The sequence below is a fragment of the Neopelma chrysocephalum genome, unplaced genomic scaffold (genome assembly GCF_003984885.1).
Source record: "Neopelma chrysocephalum unplaced genomic scaffold, ASM398488v2 Primary Assembly neopelma1_106b, whole genome shotgun sequence".
In the NCBI taxonomy this organism is placed as follows: Eukaryota; Metazoa; Chordata; class Aves; order Passeriformes; family Pipridae; genus Neopelma; species Neopelma chrysocephalum.
The window spans coordinates 1,333,398-1,356,312 of NW_020897771.1; the positions used below are offsets into that span (position 1 = coordinate 1,333,398).

Genomic DNA, 22,915 nt, shown 5'->3' on the forward strand with positions numbered 1-22,915 from the left:
TGCGATCATGGGTACGCATCCTTCTTTCCATTCTCATGGTATTTCCTGCCCCAGTGAAAGGAGGAAGAACCAGAAATCCACTGAGAACGTCTGTCTCTAAATTTTTTCAGTCTCAAGAAGTATAGCCAATAATAACAGTATTCAGAGTGCTTTTCCCTGATAATTTTCTATGTGCCTCACAAAGAGGGATAAGAATAATGATCCTTATTTTATAGACTATAACACGACCAACAAAAGAGCCAAGAATGGAACCCAGATAGCTTGCCCTTTCCTCTGGGCTTTGCTATTGTTTAAGGATTAGGACCCACATTCAGGATAACACCTCAACCACATGCCTGACTTCAAGCATTTGCTTAAGTCGCATTGATTTAAGCACATGCTTAAAATTAGGCATATTCTTAAATATGTTCTCTAACTGAGGCTTAAATAACCATCCAGCCTTCTGGGTGCATATTCAGATAAGACCAGATTTTATTTAAGCTCAGGAAGAGGAGGAAGAACAGACTGGGTGCAGCTGTTTTGCCCTAAAGTCATCCTGGTAGAGGTTCCCATATTGCAATTAAAAACTATATAGCCTTCTTAGTTACTGCCAAGAAAGTAAGCAGAGCTAATGGAATCTCACCAGAAGGAAAAAGCCATGATGCCAAATGTCACCCAAACTGACTGAACTTTCAAAATCACCGGCGTTTCCCAATGTTGCTTTCCCAGATTTCCCCGTGGGAGTTACGAAACCCCACGGCTGAAATGAAAGTGGCAGCAAAAGAAATCTCAGCACAGGGCCAGCTCCCACCTGCTGGTGCCTCTGTGAAGCAGAGAAGCCTCTTGCTCACTCCAACAACAGTTTATTGCTATTATCCCACATGACAATGTTTAACCTACTCTTAAGTATAATAACAAATTCTTTATGTTTACCCACACTTAATAATTCACCTCTTCTTTTGCCTAATTTTGCTCTAAACATATCTTACTTTTTGTTGATCTAACAGCCAGATATTTCTACATCTGTCCTGATGAAGTACTTACAGAGGAGTTTTTATTGAGGGTGGGTGAAACTCAAATAATTTAATGTCTGAATTTGAAACTTTCAAACTGTTTCACAATGAAAAATTTCTCTCCCCATTTACAGTCCTGGAATTTTTATTCTGGGACACTCCAGTTTAAGAAAGCAGTGACTCCAATCAAGCCACTGCCCAAATGGAAGAAAAAGAATGTTTTGCAATAAACACCTTTCATATGTGCACCCAAACCTTTGTTGAGGGACATATCCCAAATTCCCATTGAGATTACAGATTGAAATTTGGGGGAAGGTGGTTTGTTGTCTCACTCACTTCCTTACTGTCAGCCGCCTTATTCTGTTTTTGTGTTTCCAGTCTGCCATGGAAAAAGAAAGGGATTTCTCAGTTTAGTAGCCCAAATCTACTGGAGTCACAATTTAATACACCCAAAATGAGGCAAGGCCAGGGCCAAATTAATGAAATATGGTCCTGTGAGTAAACTGACAATATTTGATGACACAGAGCAGACACTGCACGTATGTTTATACATGATATGAAGTATAACTGTTAATGTCTAGTCAGAGATAATAATAAACAAACCTAAGGAAACAGTCAAACCTAAATTAGACAAAGACTCCATCACGCTGGCACCATACAAGCAAAGGGACCCTCAATCCCCAGGAAGTTTCTCACTGTCCACCACCAATTCCATCACATTTTCTGGCTTATGTGGAAGGTTTTTCTGGTCTTTCAGACAGCACCTTCTCTGGGCTCTTCGTATCCCAGATACTGTGCTCTCTAAAGGTCACCACTAAGGTTCAGACACTCTGGCAGTGTGTTACTGGAGAAGAAAAAAATGTGCAACTCTGAGACCTAGCCAGAAAAGTTCACTTGGCTCTTAACTGACCACAGAAGTAATCAAGGGTTAAATCTTCTGTTTCATTTGGAAGACCTACAAATGGTGTACAGAGAGAGACACTTAAGTTATCAGCTGCAGAATAAGTAGTAAGTTAGAGTGCTGCATTACAGACCGATGTAGTATTTCAAATGCTTGGTGAAAACACGCCTTTGAGCTAATATGTATGACTTGAATAGCAGGGCAGATTTTACAAATATTGTCTGTGTGAATACAGAATCTCAAAACCATCTCTCTTTCAGTAATGTAATCAACAAGGTAGAGGTAATGTGATCATTTCATAATAATGCCTGTGATGCGTTGGCCACATGAAGCAGTTCTTTTTTTTCCTGCTCTTCTTTGCCTATAGATGTGAAGGGAGATATAATGAAAGACCATACATAGGGCACCTAAATGAGCACCAAATCATTTCCTTTTGCTATTAGGTGAGACAAATTCTAGTCATCAAGACCTTTTTTTTGTAGAGACTTGAGATCAGCTGGTACATACGACTTTTTAAACTCTGGAATAGTGCAGCTGAAACCATGGGAAATATTTATGATTTGAAAGTTAAATGCAGGTTTTAAGACTTTTGCTGCCTTTGCAAAGAGAAATCAATAGTAAACGCAGAACAGGATAGTCCAACTGAGTAAGTGGGCAGGAATATATTAACCCATGGTGAGGAATGGCAGAAAGTTTTTAACCATATCCACAGCTTGAGAAATTCCGATACCTGTAATAGAGCTGTGCTGATTTCCACCAACTAAAGAACTGGCCCTTTATTTTCTTTTTGATATGTTTTCCCCTAACACATATACAATACTTTCCCAAAGGTAAAAGCAGCTTCAAAGCATTTTTAGGGGAACATTAAAGAAAAGGAAGTTGTAACACTGACTGCCATTATTTTATCTAGGACTTTACCGCAATTAAAGAGAATATAAAATGCTGCTGCTGCCCTGGACACATACTTTGAGATTTTTAGCCTTGGAAAAACACAGGCTCTGACTCCTTGTGTCAGAGTGAGGCCTCGGCACATTGTCCCTGCATTACGCTTTTTGATCCTGTTAAAAAATGTTACCCTGTGCAGCTCCAGGCATCAAAGGAACGCTTGTACACACTGGGATCTGTTTCAGCCCTCGGGCAATGAGACCAAAAGACCCTTCTCATAAATTCTAATTCAAAAGTTTTTAGTTATCAAGAGGAAGTTTCCAATTGCTCTCTCACATGTGGGAAAATATGTAAGCTACTGAGAGGACCTTTTGTCTGCGACTTTAATGGGGGCAATTTGCAAGGGGGAGTGCAAAGGTTCTAATATGCAGTGTGCACAGACAGTAAGCAGGCACATACTTGGTATTTAATGAAGTTCCATGAATCATTAGCCATACAATAACCAGTGGGTTCTATAAATCACCTGCAAAGGGGTTTTTTTAGGCCAATAAGTTGAGCAGCACAGTGGCAGAGTGGAGCACCTCAAGGAGACCAGGAAGAAGGAGGAGGAAGGAAAAGCAAAAGATAAAAGGTGGGGGCGCACGATGTATTATCTCTTAGCTGGCCTGCCAACCCAAAATTAAATCCTGTTGTTTTAACTTGTTGACTTCACAGGAAAATAAGGCAATAAAATGAGACTTGTCCTTATAAAAACCACAAGAGGAAAATGTAGCTGGAAGATCACGTGTATTTTAGACATTTGAACTGGAAAATATGTTTGAGGGAACGTTCAATTTTCTTTCCTTCTTTTTTTTTTCTTTTTGTTTTGTCTTTTTCTTTATTAATTCACTCTATTGATGAAACAGCCCTTCTGGAATTTCTTTCCTTTAAAAACCTAAACCAATATCTGCACAGCTAAATAAGAGCTTGATTCTTTCCAATTAGCAAAAAGGTAAATATTATTTGCGAGACAGACTCTCACAAGTGGAGAGGTTTGATGTTATATTATATTCTAGTAACATACAGCTCTGTACTTAAATTGAAAAAACTGAGTTTTTGCTGTAATTATGCAGGGCACAAGCTCCTCATTGTGTGATTAAAAAGCACAATGGCCACGATCCTCTGCTGAAACCAGGATGCATTTTGGCTGGTCAGGAGATTCTCTCTGTTGCTCAGGTCTCTGCTAAACCCCACTAAAGCAGAGCAGTGACACTTCACTCCTCTCATACTCACAAATATCCTGAGGTGCCACACAGTAAAAAGTCCCCCAGGTTCATCTCTTATTCTTTCTTTCTTATTTTTAGTCTCAGGAAGACACAGAAAAATATCACATTAGCACTGGAAATGCCATGTATTAGGACAAGTAAAAAAATAAAAAAATCATATTTGGGATTGGTACCGTGTCTTGTTCACTTCAGAAACCTTTAAAATTGGGAGACAAAACTATCCAATTCCCACCCAGTGGAAGGGCACTGGGAATAACCTTTTAACATGTTTTCATTTGCCCTTCAGTGAGAGCCAGAGCCTAAGCCAGTCAGCCTAACCCAACACAGCCCTCCCACTCCAGCTAATAGGATAAATTAAAAATTAGGGACAACTCTGCGGCCAGAGCTGAACTCCCACATTTTGTCTGCGTTTTCCCTCTCACTCCTGTTTGGAGATTGGTTATAAAATGCAAATGGCAGCAATCAGAGGTGTCATCCTGCCTGCCTTGCCTGCAGCAAGCTGCTGGGGGAGATAAAAGGAGGTGGCAGCGCGCTGTTAATGCCTTTACCTTTAAATACCACCAGTGCAAAGGAGTATATCCAATAGTTTCCAGCCAGTCCCTCATGATCATTTGTCCACATCACCATAAAACCACCACACAGCACACTGGCCTGGCTGTGCCCGAGAGAGGCCCCAGCACTAAAACAGCAGGGAGGTTGCAGGTAAAGAATCCAAATAAATTAGCGGAGCAGTTTGTCCAGAGAGCTCGGCTGCCCTGTTTGAGCCTCCCAATCCACCTTGGCAGGTACCAGCCCAGGGATAAAGAAGGGGAAAGATGGGAACTGGAAGAGGAAACTGGGTGTAGGAAAGCTAAACGATAGATAGTGCCATAACCATCACAAGACATACTACAAGACATAAAAGAGCCTTTTCTTGTGACTGTTCTCCATCCTGAAAGTGATATGGCCAGCAGTAAAACAACAAACCCACCAGTGTGATTCCTAAGCTGAGAGCAATGTAAAAAGCCTGGTTTGAAAGGATAACTACCCCATTTTAATTCACACATGATATTCCAAGTTAAAATGTAAAAATAGCATAGCAACCCCCACAAACACTTTTTGTGATACCGTTTCAAAGAGCTGATTGCTATGAAACTCGAATTTTTTTAGGCATTTGATATAATTTTAAATAGCTATAGTTCATCAACACAACTGCTACTTTTCAATTTTTAAGTTTATTGGCTGAAAATGATGCCCACTGAGTAAAGAAAGCTCTCTTCTTGGGTAGCTTTTAAAGTTGATATTCAAAGCTGAACTTTAACCTGAGGGAAATAACTATTTCATTGACTCTGGGACAGTGGGGAGGGAAGGAAGGTCTGAAAGGAGGGGAAATATTTGAGAGGAATAACGCCACACAAATTGAAACTTCACATTATTTTCACGTGAATTTCGATGGAAAACATTCAGCAGTTTTACCCAGTCCTAGTTCTGTCCACAATTCCATCAGTCTTGTCCTGTGACAATCCCTTCTCCTTTCACTGAAACAAGAGGCACTTAATCACTTAGTGCAGATAGATCGCTGGGAGGTTTAATTAAAACAACTTATTTTAAGTGATCTTAAACAAGAGGTAAATGTATTTATTGTTCTAACATTTGGAGTGGGATAGGGTAGAGCGGAGGAATAACAACCTCTTGGTCCTTGGTGTCAGATTGCTCCTTTTATGAGCCATAAGGTAGTGATTAGGAAGCTTAGTACCTAAAAGTTTGTGTACAGCTCTGAAGGGCACTGTTAGGAGTTTTTTTTCCTGTGTTTCTAAGATTCTACTCCCCAACATCAATGCAGAGGACAGCAGTAGGTTGCATGTGAAAATGTTTATGACCAAAGGCATTAGTAGCACCGTGTCACCTCTTTGCAGGGAGTTGGGCTCTCAGATACCTTTCTAGACTGATGATGACCCGAGATAAGATCTCCACATCCAAACACTTCCTGCTGCCAAGGGAGTTCTGATCCACCTCCAAATGTTGCAACTGCTCTGAATTTGAATTTCAATAACCAGCTATGTGAAGTGCCTGGATCAGAACCCCCTCTCTGTTCCGTGTTTCTTAATATTCGCATTCAGACCTGGACCTGAACTTGCTAACCCTGCCCAATCCTGATTTCAGTCTTTGGCATTTCTTGCATTAAATTATTCAAACATATGCACAGAAGTAACCTGGCTTTTCAGTCATTATTCACAGAGTTCATTCACAAGCAGGTAAAGAACAGACCAGGCCATTTTTCTGTTAAAACACAGAAAAACAAAACTCACAAGTCCAACTGACAGCAATACTAAGAAATAAGAAATATCCAATTATCCTATTATACTCAGAGGCACTTAAATATAAGAATATTTTTTTTTTCCAGATGAGATTTCCAGGCTAAGAAATCATGCTTTCTTAACTTAAGTCCACCTATTGCAAATATTTCAGTACTATACCTTGGATGCTTAAGAAATGTATTTGTGTTGGGGAATGAAAGAAGGAATATATACAGCTTCCTCCTTGGGAGAACTTCAGCTGAGATGATTGGATGAAGCACAAACCTCAAAACAGCCACTTAAAAGATTTCCTACTGATTTAACTGGGAATAGGATTTCACCTTGTTAACTCATCTGGATGCTTCAGTTATTGCCAACTCTACTGTGATAATCCTTGCAGATGAGTGGAGGAACTCCAGTTTGTAGCATTTAATAACACAGCAACACAGTGGCTGGAGCTAGATTCGGTGTCTGAGTCAGTTAAAGCTCAATTTAAACACTTAAAACACTGTGTATTTTGAGTGTGGGCCAAGCCTTGTTCATGCTGAAATTATATGACACAAGCCGTGCCGAGATGTCAGCTCGAGCTAAAGCGCCAGAGAGCAGCAGAGCGTGAAGGAAGCCTGGACTTGTGTTAGCCCTTTGCCCAGCCCTGTGCCTGCCTGGGGACATCAGCCCTCGTGGCAGTGTCCTGTGGTTGGCACTGGGAAACCAGGCAGCAGTGGGGCCGTGATGACAAGTGGGGAAGGGTCAGTGGGGTGCGTGAGGCCGCGCCGATCCCACTGCCAGCGCGCCTGCGGGTGCTCCAGCAAGGAGCCTGCATCCGGCTGTGCTGTGCTCCACCAGCACATCTGCATCCAGGTCTTTCCCTGGCTAACTCCCTTCCCTCGTGGTGCTGCATCACAGCTACGTGTGGGATCTGCAGGCTGGCAGCCTGTCAGCAAATGGCTGTGGGGGCAAACACAGCCCACGCTCCGTCACGGCACCGGCAGCCAAGGGCACAAACCGCTGCCCAGGTGGGATCTGGTGCCATCCCACTTTAAACAGTGTCCCAGTTATTGCCATTTTTTTATTATTCTGAGACAAAAGGGGCACTTCGGACCTGGGAGAAGTTAAAAGGTTTGCGTTAAAAATTGACTGTCTGCCTTGAAAATTATGGGGCTTGACAGATGGAGGATGAAAAGCTGCAACAGAAGAAAAACATAGGCCACCACCCTTGACACCGCTGACCACCCCGTTGCTGACAGCTTCTTCCCACAGCCTCACTCTCTAAAGCACTTCCCACTTTAAGGAAATGTATCAGAACACAGGAGTTTATCTGCCCTGACCTCTACCCCCAAACTGAACCCTCTTTCATGTTAATTCTCTTCACAAAACCCACCGCGTGTAAGGTCCCCGCGGTGCTTTGGCTTATTTGGGTTCTCATTATTTGTTGTTGTTGGTGGTGGTTTGTTGCTGTTATCCTGTGGCAGTTAAGCTCTGATGGAGAAATCCTCGAAGCACAATAAATATGATCGCTGGCTTGCTGCTTTCCACAGGTTTAAGGTGGAAAGCACGAGCCACGTGCCGTTATTAGAGAAGCTTTTAAGAAATAAGAACAGGTGAGAATTCTAAATGTTTTGAATCAAGGCAAAAAACCCCAGCTTCCATGATATGAAGACTGACAGGGTTCCTGTGCTGTAGAAGCATATATTTGGGCTGCCCATTTAGGTGGCACCCTTCCCCAGTTACAGCTTAATAGTTCAGAAAGTATTTTAGGGCCTGATCCTCTGGCACAAATATCACAAATCAGAACCTGTCTATTTTTAATTTGGCTTAGGCACCCCAAAACAAGGCAGGCACCAGGGAAATTGGCTAAAACGAGGGAAATATTACATTCATGCAGACAGTAATAACTGGGATCACTTTTACCAACAGGCCACAAAGGCTCTGATGATGAACTATTTTAGCCCATTTCCATTCTTTTGCTGAACAAAATAATGTTCCAAACAACACCCTACACCTTTAAAAGGGAACTTTAGAAAGGCACTGTAGTGTAATTTTAAATTCATCCAACAGCTCTCCTGACAGTATCAGTGAGGTCACAGCACAGCTGAAGGAAATCCATTCTTAAATATGAATGAATGAATGCTTCTAAGGCTTTTTTTTTCCCCCTTGTTCCCCAGAGCTGAATTTCTGCAGATGATTTTCCTCCATTGCTGACACTTAAAAGATACACACAAATCTGGGAGGAGGGGAGAGGGACCCTCGCACTGAACAGGAAGAACTGAAGTAATAATTAAGATAGCAGATTGTGACACAGGAAAGGAGAATGTCATCCCTGGCTTTGCCCTAGTTTTCTGCGTGACCTAGAGCTACTCCTCAAAGGGACTGGGAGCAGTAGCTGGCACCGTGGGAAGAAGCCACAAGCAGGGAGACCTGCACAGCGCCTGGGATGAATTAAACATCTCAGTGTTCTTGAAATAGCCTGCAGGCCGCTGGAAATTGTGATGTGCTGGACAGGGAAGCATTTTAAACCCAAACTTTTGCTAGGGAGGGGTCTAGAAATCCCCATCCAAGCTGCATTGAACAGATGTCAGATCAGGATGTTTGCCCCAAACCCTCTCCCAAATATATACAGCTACATTTCTTCCTATCAAAAACCAAAACAAACAAAGCATAAAGCAAGCAATAACAGAAAACAGAGCAGAGTTTACTCTCACAGTCCAGAGAGATGATACGGCTGAGCTAATCTAAAGCATCCCTACTGCCCAAAGGGGACAATTCTTTACTCCTTTCTTACTTCCTTCTTGCTCCAGTCCCTCCTGTCTGCTGCTGTGTCAGCTCTAAAGCTCATCTGACTGGGCATTGAGAGACTCAAATAACCCATCCAATGAAAAACTGATCCATCAAAATATAGTTTTCCGCAAGATTAGGGGGTTAAATTATCTCAGCATGTGGTCAGATGAAAGCAGGACCTGCATGAGACAGGGGGTAGGATCAGGGCTGGAGAAGGAGGGAGTTGTTGGAGAAGGCAGCCTGTGCTTCTAATACAGGGGATGCAACACAGATTTTATTCCCACCTTTAACTCAAGTTTGTTCAAACCCAGCCGTGGATCTACCGGAACAAGGTTCCTAAACTTTTATTTTTACTGCAATTTCCTCTTCTCCCCTGTGCCAATGCATTACTACCACTCTCCATCTTCCCTGTCCCAGCCAAGGGAGAAGTTGCCACGCTGCACATGGGAACATCAGTGGTTGTAAGTGCAGCAGGCAGCAAAAACCAGGCACCAACCCTGAGAGCTCAGGGCCCAGTCCCACCTCACGACACAGTGCCATGGTACATGTTTCTCACAGGACCTGATGGACAGGCTGGAAAGCTTATCTTTTCTCTCACAGATATGCCCAAGCTGATGATCAAAATCACATCCTGAATCTCTCTCAGTCCCTTCTGGAGTGGAGAGAGGACTTCTGCATGCTATCCAACAATTGTTTCTTTCCCAGTCCTTGATGTAGGGGCTGGAACTCCAGTGTACCCCCCAATTCCTCCCCCTAATAAATGCCATCACCACAAGGTTACATACAACTGTTACTTGAATTAAATCTGCTTCCCAGATTAAAAATCAGCTCACTGGGCTGTGGGCTGAAGGGAGGAGTTTAGGCACAGAAACATAGGTCTCAGGGGAGTTTAAGTCAGGCTGCAACTAAACAGGGGGTTTGAGAACTTAAATTTTCAGCTCCTGGAGGGAACAGAGCATTTAGACACCTGGGCTGTCCACCCTGCCAATCTACAACTTTGTTATACAGCAGAAGAGGAATCTGACTCCTTTTGTTTCTCAAAGCAATTATTGTCACTGTGATTTTACCCCTTAGAAGGACACAGTGCTTAAGGAATGAAGATTACACATGCAAAAGGGTTTTTTTTTCTTTAAAGAAATGGTCTAAAAAAAAATCATTGCTGTTCAGCACAACATGTCATTTGGACACGGGACCACCGGGGTGATGGGGCTGTTTTCCCCCTCCATTCATCCCTTTTTAAAATCCATAACTTGCTATGAAATGAACAGATGCTATTACCACTTCAGTGGATTTGTAAGGAAACTGTGATTCATTCTTAGGAGTAAGTTAATACAAACACATGCAATTGCCTTCAATCTGCTTCCCAAGCGCTAAGAGGGCTCAGAGAATAAAAAAAGATGTTTTTGCAGAGGATTCTTCTGGTTGCATACCCATAACAATTATCTAATTTAAACATGGATGCCAGTTGCTTGTAGCTGAATACCTAATGTGGCTTTTGCCACGGTATTTACAGTGGTATAGATGTGAAATAATTACACCAGGTAGCAATGAAGATAGAATCCTTCATTAACTGAAGCCTGGAGGAGGTAGGCAGTTTTATACCTATATTCAGAGAAATAACTGAAGCACAAGCTTAGCCTAAGTTAGTGAAAGAGTGACATAAATGATAAGAAATCTCCTGAATCCTGACCACAAGATAATTTTATCCCCAACATGTTCTAGACTGAAGACAATAGGAAATAAAAAAAAAAGTAGAAGCTGTTATTCAGAGGGGCACTGGAACAAGCAGATCTTTTCTAAACCATTTTAACTTCTGTAATCATTGCAATGTCTAATTCATGCTTTTTTATGTGCACTTAAAGGACTTAGGAGCCTTTATTTGTGGTCAAAGCCTGGGACATCCTATCAAGTCTGTTTTAATCCTGGCGCTTCGAAGTGCCTGCGTGGCCTTGGTCAATTCATGTTATCACTCAGTCCCCTACCTCTGCAAATGAGCTTAATAACATCATTTACTCCCTCCATTGCACCTTTTAGATTATTCATGAATTTTTCAGGGTAAGAAAACATCTGCCATATGGCAGCAAGCACCAAAGAGCCCTGTCTTTAACTGCAGGCTCGAGGCTTTTCTATGGCACAGATAACTGTGACTTAGAATAGCTGTTTTGGGGTGGTGATAATTATTCTGCCACAGCTACCAGAAGTGGAGAAACTGGTAATCACTGTGTCAGAAGCTGCAGATGAATGAAAAGCCATTTTACTGGTGTATATATTCAACAAGATACTCTCTGAAGATGTCTTTCTCAGAGCTCTGCTGTGTGCTGGGGCCAAAACCCAAGAGAAAAGGATTCTAAAGTAGGTGGCTGAGACGTTCCTCTGTAATGGTGGAAAACAACAGAGGGAGACTTGATTCTGGATCACCCATCTCCCAAGTAACTGGTCCAACCAGCATCAGATCATTTTTCAGCTTTTTTTTCTTTTTGCCTTTTTCAATGAAAAAATCCAAAACATCTTGATTTCGTCCTGCTAAAGACCAGAATACTTTTTGAAACTTTAAAACTTAGGCAGGATGGAAAAAAACCCACCTCGCCTCATCTCTTAATTACAACTAAAACTCCCTAACACGGTCCAAGCCTAAAACCTCTTGTGTTTGTGCCTGGCCACTGGAAATATCACAGGTATGAAAAAATTTCATGCAATTATGTGATTCAGGGCACTTCCCAGACTTTTGCTCTTTTCTCTTAATTGTCAGGTTCTGTTCAAATACATGAAGTCTGTAGCTCTTTCCTTTGTGTGAATAGCTTTCTCAATCCCCATACAACTTAATATTCTGTTACCCTATTAAGCTAGCCATGCAGAAAACGGTCTCTGGCCAAATAATAGGAATAGCAAACGTATGAACTCTATACCTCAATGAGGTGTTAACTTCAAAGCCTTGTTATTTGGGAGTTGGGGCCATTTAAATGCTGACATTATTAGGCAAGGAAGTCTAAGAAACAAGCACTCAGTGGGAGTCAAAGATCTTTTTAAAAAGCATTTTCTTTATGCTCATCACACCCCAATTCATTTAGGATGGGCTCCTGTTCTATGCCTACACGTTTCCTAATTAAGACTTCTTTCCTTGCCACAATGTTTAGGTTAGAAGGAATCTGAGGCTCTCCGTGTACCCCCTTCATGATTGGCATATTTTTTTCTTTCCCCTCTCCCATCTCCTTGGTTGTAATTACATTACAGTGGCTTATCTCTCCATCAAAGGATGGGTAAGTGGTGCCTTTATAAACCTGCTCTGAGCAGCTGTTGGCCAGTCAGGGAACACTGAGACCTGACCAGAGCTACACTCTCCCCAAAGGGCTTATCTATATTGTGCCTCATTCAATGCAATGTGAATCGGTGTAGACAAGAACAAATAGCATTCAGCACATGTCAGCTAAGTGCAGTTTTAGCCTGGCCTCATCAGTGTTTAATCATGATTAGCTGACATGCACAGTTTATTGTGGTCTTCACCAGCCAACATATTGTGACCAGTATTACGTCAAGTACTCAGTTGCCCAAAATTACATTCAGACATGATTAAATCCTTCCATTTGTATGGCTGTGCGGGGACTCAGCAACACGAATTTGGCTCTTTGAGACCTGAGACATCTAGGTTTGAGCTTGATTCTTGTCAAACAATGATGCAAAGTGTCTGGACTATCTGCTCACAGCAAGGCACGGCTGTTACACGTGTAGGTATCTCAGACTGGCTGTAAACCAGGTCTGAGTGCTGAAAGCAATGAGGTCAGAGTACCACAGGCTTCAGCTGTCAAAGAGGCAAATATTTGCTCATGGTTTCATGCAGGGAACACCATTTGTAGCTTACCCAAGGCCCAAGGTGTTGCAGCTTTCCTGTTGCAAAAGCCACATGAGCTAAAGCAGTGCATCGCTGCAGTGTCACATCTGACTGCAGTTTAGGGACAGCCCAAGTGTTAATTGGGGCACTGCCATAAACTGTCCCAGTCCTGCTGGGAGGAAAAGTGGTATTTATATTCTCAGTATTGTGAAATAATACTCCTTTTTTTCCCCCTTAAATTCTTTCATCAGAAGCATTTAAATAAGGTCTGCACGCATGCCCTGAACGAGCCCTACTTTTGCAGCAGCGGTTCCACACAGACTCCTTCAGAGGTCTCGTTGGAGCTGCCCATTCACGTGCACGAGATCAGCTTTCTGTTTTCCCCCATTCAAGCACAATTCCAGCTTCAGTTCCAAAAGTAATATACTCTTGGCAAAACACTCTGCTGATACTAAAGTACTCAGAATCTTTCTGTGTACTCAGCATCTTTCTATAAGTGAACATCCACATCCAGCTCATCAACAACAACCTATTTTTTTTGTTGTGGTTTTTTTTTACTTCTTTGAATTCTTTCTAGAAATCCCACGTATGGATGGCACTAGGTGAATGGCAGAAACCATAACATATATATTGCTCTGTCCCAAGGATTTCACAGAGGCAACCAGAGTAGGCAGTTGACAACTTTTCAGCTGGGGTCAGGAGCCCACTGTTCCACTTTTGCACCCTATAACAACATAGCCAATGTATGTATTATCCACTTGAGAAAGGAAAATGTCCTGTGGGTCCTTCTGCATCTGCTGAGCTTGCACGTTATGGGGTCGGTGGAAGATCACCTCTTCTGATGGTGCCCGCTCCTCCTGATGCAGAGACACGTGGTTTGGGAACAAAAGGCATTATTCAGCTCCTGGGAGCAGAACACTGGCATCTATGTTTCAGAGGCTATTTGAAGCTTGAGATTTTTAGGGGTCATCAGCCTCCCCAACCCCTGTGTTCGTTTTTGCCGGCACCCCTTGGGCAGGACAGCCACAACGGGAACAGTCTTTTTTGAAACCCAGGGATCCTCAGGCTCCCAGAACTGGCAGTTACCGTGTGCAGGAAAATTCTGAGTCTTGTACAGTCGAGGCCACATCTGGTGTGAAACGTATTTACCGTAAGCACCCCGACCACACTGAGGCAATATTTAAAAGCTACCATATTTTCAACCAGAACACCATGAATCAGTCATCTGCTCTCTATATTTTTTTTTCCTTCCTAGCACAGCAGATTGCTATCCATGAATACATTTTCTTTCATAATCTTCCTCTTCCTCCCAGCCTGAATCTGAGGAGCAGGAAAGTGTAACATGCAAACCCAGAAATATTTGTTATATTTGGATGTCCGGCTGCCGCTCCCAGTTGTGGTATCGCTGGATGATTCCAGGCAAAGAGAAACAAGCTGCTCACCAAAGTTCAAATCTGGCACCCATTCTCCTATTGCTTATTTTGGTACAAAGCAGGAATTTCTCCTCTCTAGTCAGTGGGGTTGTACCACGGGGGTAAATTAGAGGAGAGGCAACTCTGCAGTGTGTAATAAACAGCAGTGAGAAAATAGAACCCTGCGGGAGGTGAATATGAATTGGGTAATTTGAGAAAAGTAAAACAGCCTACAGGGATAAACCGAAGATATTTTGTTAAAAACAAATAAGACCAAAACTGCCCTTGCTCGGTTTAAGACTATCAGGTTTAAAGCCTGATGAATTCCACAAACTTTTGAATTACCAGGTAAGGAGCCTAATGGGCTTTCCCTGCTAATGTGCTGAACAACTTCACCCTCCTCTGTCATTGCCCAGTGGTAGGCAGGATCCCTGAAACCTGTGCATGGATAAGGTGCCAGTTGTTCCAGCGGTTTGGAAAAGTAGACATTGGGAAAAGAGCCACAAGACAACCCAAAAAATACAAAATCAGGCATCAACCTAACAAGGAGAAGGTCAGGGGAAAATATATATGGGAAACAGAAAATGCAGTAGGCAGATCGTCAGCATAGCTGCCATAGGTGTTCCTGGAATTTGGAGTGAAACAGCACTAGACTAAAAAGACAAGCCTGCATTTCAATTATTAAATATTAGGCCCTGTCTCCTCCTGACTTCATTATTGAAGGCTGGGATGTTTTATTATAAGGAGTCTCAGGCTGCCTCCTTCAAATCAGGGTTATGCTCCTGTTATTATTTTAGGTATCATCAACTCACTAAGTGTTTTGTTAAAGTCAGTGTAATATATTTTTCCTGAATATCTGCATTACTTCTGACAGGAGTTAATCCAAGGAAGTTCTGTATTTCGCACTCTAGGGTGGGCAACAAAGGTGATCATGAAGCATCATCGCAGGAAGGATTTCAGGATTTATAAACGCTGGTGTGATTATTCCCATTTTATAGAGGGGAAGGGAAAGCTTTTTTCCTGCCTATGGCTGTAAACAGAGACTCCAAGAAAGTCATCATTAAGCACACGGCTCTTTAAACACTGCTAATGCCTTGTCATTAGCTCAGGCTTCCTCCCAGAAGATGTAGGTGTTTAAACAGCCAGTTAGGACTCATTTTAGCTGTGCTTTTAAATGTGCCTGCCTCTGCAGTCAGGGCACACCACCCCTCCAGCGCCACAGAGAGCACATTTACACCTGTACACTGCTCATTTACCAGAGAACTTATTGGAAGAAGAGGCATCTTTTCAGTGTCACAACTGTTTCCACACCAGGAGCCCACCCTGTAATTGCTGAGCTCACTAGAAGGGTCAAATCGGTGAGGAAAAAAAAAATAAATTAAGGATAGGCTGGGTTTTTTACAGACTGTCTCATCCTGGTTTGAACTGATTTTTCCTCTCGCAGAGTCCCATCCCCAACAGTGCCTCCTGTCGTCAAGGGTTGCACTGAACTGCACTATCAGCAAACCTTCAAGCCTTACAAAGAAAAAAAAAGAGAACATGAATTAGCTGAAATAAAAGACCTTGGCCAGATTGCTTTGTTGGATAAAGCACCTTTGTTGTAAGTATGTGGGAAAGGAGAGTCCGACCACAGCTCATCCAGATTCCTTAGACACACACGCCCAGTGATATGTATTTGTGAATATTTTCCACATTTATATCTGCTAACCAAAGTAACCAGTTTTTACTTGTTTAATTACTGCTGAAGAAAGAGGAACTGTCAGTGCTTTAAGAGTTATGCCAAAGCACAGGGTGGGTTCTCTCTGATTCATATGCTGCATGGCTACAGAAACCAAGACCCAGCATCAGGAATGCCAGGCAGTTAAAAAAGCAGCAGTTCAGCTCTACAACATATTTTTTAATCTAACTCCCTCATTAAATTAATGTTATTCCTAACTTTCCCAGCAATTTAGCAGTATATCAGCCATTTTATCAAAACACAAGGAAACAGGAAGACCTTTGGGGGGTAAAAGTATGGGACCTAACAGACTGTGTTATGCTAATGAAGTTTTATTCCTTTTATTTTCCAAACACACTAAATGAATAAAAGCCATCCCAGCACTAACTCTCTCCTTAGTTTCATTGGTACATGACATTACCACGGGAAGTAGATTAAATAAATGCATATGATATTTTTTTTCAAAATGGAAAAAAATCCCTTGTACTTTGCACACAGAAAGGCATGAAGATGACCTATAAACCTTTCTGGAAATCACCACCTCTAAAAAAAACCCCTTGAATTCTCACAATCCAGAAAATTAGTAAGAAACTTGGCAGAATTTGGTCCTTCCATACCCAATGAAGACATGAGTTGATGGAGTAAGGTAAGGATGCCAACTGCCTCCTCTATAGATCCAGAAACTGGTCTGAAATCTCACAGGAAGAGAGGGAGGTGATATATAATAAGGAAGAAAATTTGGGTTATTATTCCATGGATATTTGAGTGGATTAGTATCAGTGTGGAAAATGTGCTCTAGTAAAGCTCATTATTACCATAATCACATCTGCACCTGGCTTTGTGAGGATCGACACCACGTTATAAGGAGACACACAGAAAAGCAGACACTTCTAGGTGCACATGAAAGCTGTGTTCAGCCTTGAGCTGAGTTTGCACAGTGATCCTGAACCCTCCCAGAGGCCTGAAACTCCTGCCCATCCATATTATTCCCACACTTGTTATCTCTGTCTATGAGACTACAGTGTTGAACCTCTTTGCTCAGTTTTTCCATCTGCAAAACGCAGAGAGCAATATTTGCTGCTCTTGAAGAAAAGTTTTAGGATTGGAGAGACCAGAGTGATGCTTCTCGCCATGGTCAGAGTGGGAAAAACCCTAGACAGATGCATAAAACAAAGCCTAGATTTTGGTGTGGGATGGCCACTGCTTCATGCACTGCGGAATGAAGGACTGACCGGTGGGCAGGAAAAGACAGACACTTCTCCCGGGACCTGCAAAAGTAGCTGTCTAAACCTGGAGGTTTCACATCTAGAACCACACATTTGACACCCCTTTATGAGCCCTCCTGCAATTTACTCGTCACGGTGTCCAAGACAGGCAAATTAACTTAATTACAACCATCACACACTCGGGAAAACCGGGACACGGCAAAGAAGCAGCTCATTGTCACCGCCGGCCCTGCGGCTCCGACCCTTCCGACGGGTAAATCGCCCGTCGGAAAACACCACTTCGAGCTTTTAGTTTCCCAACGTGGGATCCAACCCAACAGCCGAGTGCCCCTGAGGTTACTCAGAGGTAAACGGGGATCGGTTTTATTTGCTTTGAGTGAAATCACGCCGCCGAAACGCTGTTAAAGAGAGGAGGGTTTAGTTCTGCAGATCTTGCACCTTGCAAGTTCAAGTAGGCCGTCTAGACGGGGTGTTTTACGCTGTGCTGACATGTATATAGAGTAACAGCTGAAGCAAGAAGCCTCATATACCCATGATTCGAGGAGGAACAAGAAGGGCACTGTTCAGGTATGTTTGTTGTGCCCTCAGACACATTGGTGGTGCCAGGATGGGTTTCCCGGGGCCAGGTTCTAAATGCAGTTTTGCCCTTGCGAGTTTGAAGTGACTCCCCTGGGCTCATTATCCCAGGTCTTCCCATTACTATTAGGGACAAAATGATGTTGTCACAGTTGTGTTCACAACTAGTAAGTGGCTGTGTCCAGCACGATGTGATTAATACTATTTCTGCAGTAACTGGAGTTATTGGGGGCTGCATTATTCACTGTTCAGAGGACAAGTGATGTGCGCTGCTAAACTCACAGTCAGGGAGCTGGGGAATACCCGGCAACAAGTGAAGCCAATATTAGAGAAGCAAAACAAGTTTTGGAAGCTACTTCTGCTTAGTAACAACTCCTACCCAGTAGAAAAACTGCACTGTCAGTGGTGAGGAATGATTAAGGAACTTTCACCAGCAGAGAGGTTGTCCCAGAGAAAACTGCCGAGGAGAATGCAGACATTTTTCTGCCCTGAACATGTCAGGTTTTGAAGGTTTTGTGCAAGGCTTGAAACAATTTCCAATGCTGAATGTTACCAAGGCTTTCAGACAGTCCTGTGATGTCGGGATGTAAAGACCAAATGAGATTCCGTTTACACAAGGAAAATGAATATTTAAATAAAAACCAGCCACCATCAAAAATGTTTTAAAAAATGCTGTTTTGGTTAATGCAACATACTGTATTTCTGCCAAGAAAGGCAGTTCCTGATCAGGACATGCCACGTTTTCCTCTGGAGATTTTGCAGGCAGGGTGGTCTTCCATGAGGGACAGGAAAGGGCTTAGTTAACATTACACATCCTTCATATATGCAGGCTGGTAAATGTAAGGCATTACAGCTGTGCAGTTTGTCACCAAAAACTGAGCTGAAAGAAGTCTAAATACAGGGGTCCAACCGGAATATGACCTAGTCACTCCCAACACCTTTTATTCTCCCCCTTCATAATAAAGTAACTTTTCTTGTATTTGTGCAGCCAGATCTACTTGGTCCTTAGAGAGATTAGATGTTAAAGACAGAAAAAAAAAAGAGGATAATGCAAAAACACCATAACAAGTGATTTATTATTTTCCCATAGACTACAAAAGAAACCTGCAGCCCCATTATGCTACACTATGTTTATTTTGATAGGAAAAAGCTTTGGTACTGGAAGGAATGCGCTTTGTACCACAGAGAACAAGACCCATTTTGGAGGCAGGAGCTGCTCTGAAGACCTCAGCTTTCCTTTCTTTACAGATACCTGTTGAAATCACCTATATATAAAGGAGGGGAATAGTTGGCAAACCAAGTTGACTTCAGTGAGACAACATATTGCTTCTATTTTAGAAAGCATCCTCCATCAGTGCATGTTTAAACCCAGTGAGACCTGAGCACATGCCTGAAGTTAAACATATGCTGAAGTCTTTTCCTGAAACAGATACATGTGAGGAAACACTTATCAGCTGGAATATGGTATTCATTCCCTGGTTCATCCCCTCTTTTCCTCCTAGAGTTTCTAGAGTTTGTAACGTAAAGAATCCATCTAAGTTAATAGGGAGATGTTTATGTAATTATACACATATAGCACGTACAAAGAACCCATTTTAATTTCATAAACAGGAGAGGTTCGGATGATCACTTTCCAGGTTAAACAATTTACTAAGACCACTTGTTTTTATATTGACTGATCCTTGAAAGATCTGCAAGATGGAAATTTTATGTCTCTCTGAGAAGGAAGCAAAGTAATCAAGCCATAGTTTCTCACAGATACTAATTCCAAGGAAATAGTTATGTCACCTATCATCCATATTATTAATGTTATTATTAGCAGTGTTTTCCATCCTGTGTAAAGCAAGCATTTGAAACAGGGCATGGATATAAAATCATTATACCATTAGAACCTCTACTTCTGTGACTAAGACAAAGAGAACTTGGGAAAACTGTTTCTCAGATTTCTTAAATTCCAAAGGTTTTAGCTGTAAAAATTCAGCTCATGCAAAAAGGAATTATTTAGGAAAAGATGCCATCATGTTTCTTAACCTCAGCCAAAGCTTATTCTGAAAGAATTTCCACTGAAATAAATGGGATTGTTCATGAAGTCGAGTCTCTTCAGCATACATAGAAGTGAAAGAATGCTGCACGCAATTTTGAGGCATTTTCCTACTCCCTTATTCCCAAGTTACAATATAGTCAAAATGGCCACTTCAGTTATCAGGAAGCAGCAGGCTCCCAGCTCTCAGTGCTGCTCCACAAGCACATGCCTTTCCACCTCCATCAGAAAGTGGGATATGACTGAGCACCTCTAGGAGCCCAGTTGGACTCTCTGCCCCAGGCCGTGGCTAACTCCAGTCGGGAGCCTGTGACCCTTCACATTCCTGCAGAGGTTGTGTCACCCCCTCCCCCCCTTCCACTTCCTCAGATTTGCCACATCTTTTGGCAGAACCTCCTTCCAGCTGGAGGTTTAAGAGGGATGAATGAAGTGGTTGGGATAGACAGGAAGAGTGACCTGAATCAGCAGCAGCTGAGGCAGCACATCTGACCACACACTGAACCTGAGCAGCGATGCTGAGCTCCCACACGGGCTGGAAAACTCGTGTGGGATCCAGCTGAGGGCACCATCAAACAAAGCTGCTTTTCCCACACATTGCTATGGTCAGCACCTACAAGGAGGAGGAATATACGGCCCCATCACAAACTAGGATCAGTCTGTTTAAAGCTGAGGTGTCCCTGCAATGTGTAGTCACAAATATGTGGAGAGAGTAAGGATTTACAGTTTTATAATCCTATTGGGATTATAAACCCAAGTGTTCAGCAGTTAAACCATGATTTTGCTCAGCTGTGAACCCTAATTCAGTCCCTTCATGGCAGCCTTTGGGACATGATAAAATCTCATTATTTTCTAGCTCCAGCCCCCTTCACCCTGTCTCCATGAGGGACATACCAGGCTCAGGCCATAATTACCTCCATAATGCACACTCTGCCCTTTGGCACCTCAGGCCCACTCTTTCAAATCTGTGAGCTCATTACTCTGCCAGGTGTTTATTCTGCACACAGGACAGAAAAGCCCCAAATCTTCTTGTCACTGCACGAGAATAACCTGCTTTTAGAACTGTATAAGGTATATATTTATTCCAGATGGCCTACTTCACAACAAAACCCATGAAAATCTACCTTGAATTTCTCTCTAAAATGCCTAAATTGCACCAAGCAATCAGTCCCAAAATTCTGAAATTGAACAATTAAAAGTTCTATGTTACAAAAATAACATATGATGATATGAAAGGAACCACAGCTACAACCTGCTCGCCTTGAAAAGTTCTTGATGAAGTATTCCTATAATGCAAAAACACTCCAAAAGAGCATGTTCATCAAAATTTCCTGGAGGAAAACTCTCAAAATGCTACAGAAAATGCCAAGATTTTGGGATAGTCATTCAAAACATAAGACAGAGAATATGAAGGGCTATTACAGTGTGGAATTTATGGTACTTAAAAAAATCATTACCTTTTGAGGTATATGCATCTCATTTACATATTTCATTTAGCACGTGGTGTTTTGTTGTGCTATTTCAGAAAACTAAATTTGATACATACTTCCTGCAATACAATTTTCCCCTCTAAATAATATATTTAAAAGAATTTGCTGAGACTGCTGTCATTATTAAATGAACGAAGTAATTTCATGCTGAAAAACATTCTTATAAGGAAGATATCCAAATATTAGTATTTGGTGGGAATGGGTAATGCTAACTTTCTGCTGCACTAACTGATCTGAAATAGCAATGTAAATCGATAAAACCAACCCAAAATGACCTGATTTAGTTCCCCTTCTTTTTTTTTTTTTCCTAAAGGGTGGAAATTTTCGTTTTTGCTTTTTTTCCTGACTCATGAAAGACACCAGACAGTGATGTGGATGATGTGGTGAAAGCTGTGAAAGAAAAAATTCTGCTTAAGTCAAGGAGTAGGGGAAGTGGTCACTCTGCGAGGTCATTTTCCTGTGAGAGTCTGTGACAGCTGGAGAAAATTAACCAAAATATCTGCATTCCAGAGAGGTATAAAAAGAAGAAAGAAAGGGAGAGGAGGGGTCAAATGTCTTGTGGAAACCTGTAGGAATGGCAATAGCATTTTCTATATGGGGTTGCTCAATCTGGTTGCCTGACAAAATTCTGCAAAAATAGGAGGAGATTTTTAAAGTCTCCGAGGGTAGTGAGGCAGCCAGCTCCCTTAAAAGTCAGCAGGACGTTCATTAAACTTGAACAGATTAGGTGGATTGGATCTTTTCTCTGATGCTGGCACAGGGACCACACAGAAATCCTATTCCTAACACTTTATTACCATTTAAAGCTCACAGGTCAGTCACACTTCCAGACTGGAAGAGCTGGGAAGACAGCAGTAACACCGAGGTAATCAGAGGGATTCTTTGATTTCCATGTTTATGTCTCAAGGAAATAGTCAGTGAATGCCAAATTTGCTTCTACACTAGTTCTGAATCCCCAGCACTGTTTTTGCTTTGCAATAAAGTAAAACTAGAATTTTTTGAACATTTTAAAAATTGATTTTTGTTCTTTTTAAAAAATCCCACAGGCTTTCATGTCAGGTGGGTCTGTTTCTTCCTGGTCAGAACCAAACTGGATCAGAACCAAAGTCTGAATCCTGTAAAAATGAGTGTATTTTTGTGAAACATTTTGACTCCACTGAAGTTGAATATTAATGGCAACCATACCTTCCTCCTTCAGAACACTTCCATCCCCGTGGATCTTCTGGTCGTTTCAGACTACTCTGCAAAGGAAGAACAGAAAACAAAGTTGCTTTGAGATGAAGCAGCTCGGTGGTGTGATTTCAGGCAGTGACAGGAGAAATCAATTCATGTATGAGGGATTCTGGGGTAACAAAACTCTGCCCAAGTCCATCTGTAGCCCCATGTTCAGGCACTCCCTCAGTGTGGGTACAACAGAAGGAACTCAGGCAGGACTCAGGAGATGACATTCACAAGTGGAAGCACATTAAAGGGACTCAAAAGCAGAATTCAGATATTTTTTTAAGACTTCCAGTCATTACAGTTGAGGTGTGG

At 42.1% G+C, this 22,915-nt stretch overlaps 1 long non-coding RNA gene across 1 annotated transcript in view; it reads right to left on the reverse strand.

Moving 5' to 3' along the window:
- The window catches only part of LOC113973868, a 90,304-nt gene extending 67,679 nt beyond the window's left edge, over positions 1-22,625 (reverse strand). Inside the window, exon 1 of the long non-coding RNA XR_003536361.1 lies at positions 22,568-22,625. This is a non-coding gene — a long non-coding RNA (uncharacterized LOC113973868). The remainder of the gene's footprint in view (positions 1-22,567) is intronic.
- Between the last annotated feature and the right edge of the window lie 290 nt (positions 22,626-22,915).